At 44.9% G+C, this 1520-nt stretch overlaps 1 pseudogene; it reads right to left on the bottom strand.

Annotated features, from left to right (window-relative positions):
- Positions 1–325: 325 nt before the first annotated feature.
- LOC102832313 overlaps positions 326–1520 on the bottom strand; it is a 34019-nt pseudogene continuing 32824 nt past the window's right edge.

The raw sequence follows: 1520 nt of genomic DNA, 5'->3' as shown, positions 1-1520 counted from the left end.
TTTTCCCTATACAAGAGAAATGATCCCAAAATGTTTCCAGCCTGCAGTCTGCTATTTAAAGGAACTACCTCCTTATCTCATCCTGGTTTTGCTTATTTCTCTGTTTTGTTTGGGTTCAATTTATTGAAGTTTCTTCACATCTGGCAAATGTCTATACATTAGAGGAGAGAGGAAAGGGGCTGGAACAGGAAGAAGGAAATCAACTTGGGAGAGGAGTTAGGAGCACTCCAGAAATACTTTCCATGCAAGTTTGACCCATGGTAGGGAGGACTTGCTACATGCCAGGCACTGGGTGAGGCATTCAAGACACTACACTAGGTGACCATCAAGGGCAGAGCCATGAAACACAACTGTTTGGCAGGCACTTAGTGCTTGAAAGCCCATTTTCACAGACTTGAGAGATCTTGTCCCCTGGGGAGGCTTTGGCATGGTCAGAAGCAAACATCAAAGACACCCCAGACTTCAAATCCCCTCCAATGGTGTGATGGGCAGGGCAGGAAATGGGAGAGTCATCCTAGAAGGGATTTGGAAGGGAAGAGGCTTGTCCAAGGACAACCGTGGCTCTGCACATGAGCCCTCACCATGTGTACACTCAGCAGACGTGATGTCGTGAACAGCTTGGCACCCATCAGGAGCAAGTCGTGCCTTAGCCCCCCACCAAGACACTGCAGGGAACAGGCAACACAAGAAAAGAACATTCAATCTGGATGCTTTGTCATTTTCATGTATTTCGAAATGATACCATGGACCAGGGAAACTTGCATTCTAAAAGAACAGACGCATCAATAACTATCCAAAGACAGAAGCCCTGAGGGAGTGAAGACCAAAGCCAACCATGAGAAAGTGAGCAAGTAGGGATTGCCTGAAATAATATCTAGCATGCCAGACTGCGACTCCCAGCAACTCAGCAGGGTCCCTGCAAGCTTATCGTGCCCCAGTATGACCGAGGAACCAAAAGCTGCCAACAAACACAAGGAACAGCCTTTAAATCCATGTCACTGGGAAATAATGACAAGCCACAAAAATCCATCTGATGTGCAGAGTCCAAACAATACAGAAATTTTACATGATCCCTGCCATTGAAATTGACTGAAGAATGAAGAAATGAACTCGGCCGAGATTTTTTTAAGCACAACGGTGCTTCAAAAGCAAGGGATAGAGCTTTCTTGAAGACACAGGAGTGTTAAGCAAATGTATAGGTCACAGTGAGTTGATTAAAACAAATAATATACATGCACACATATATAATACACACACATATTGTATTCGACGGTGCCTTAAGAAGTTTGTGGGAAATTCCATTATCTTTTAATTCCACTTTTCCATGAATGTTTTGAAGCCCTTGTGTATGTGTGTGTGTGTGTGTATTGTTGTTGTTGAGTGACATCGAGTCAGTTACAATCCATAGTGACCCTGTGTAGGGTTTCTGAGGAGCAGCTGGTGAACTTGAACTGCCGACCTTGCAGTTCTAACGACTGCAGTCTGGCGCATTTAACCCACAGCGCCATACCAGGACTACC

The sequence above is a fragment of the Chrysochloris asiatica genome, unplaced genomic scaffold (genome assembly GCF_000296735.1).
Source record: "Chrysochloris asiatica unplaced genomic scaffold, ChrAsi1.0 scaffold00018, whole genome shotgun sequence".
NCBI classification, from domain to species: Eukaryota; Metazoa; Chordata; class Mammalia; order Afrosoricida; family Chrysochloridae; genus Chrysochloris; species Chrysochloris asiatica.
This window is presented reverse-complemented; position numbering and strand designations above follow the sequence as displayed.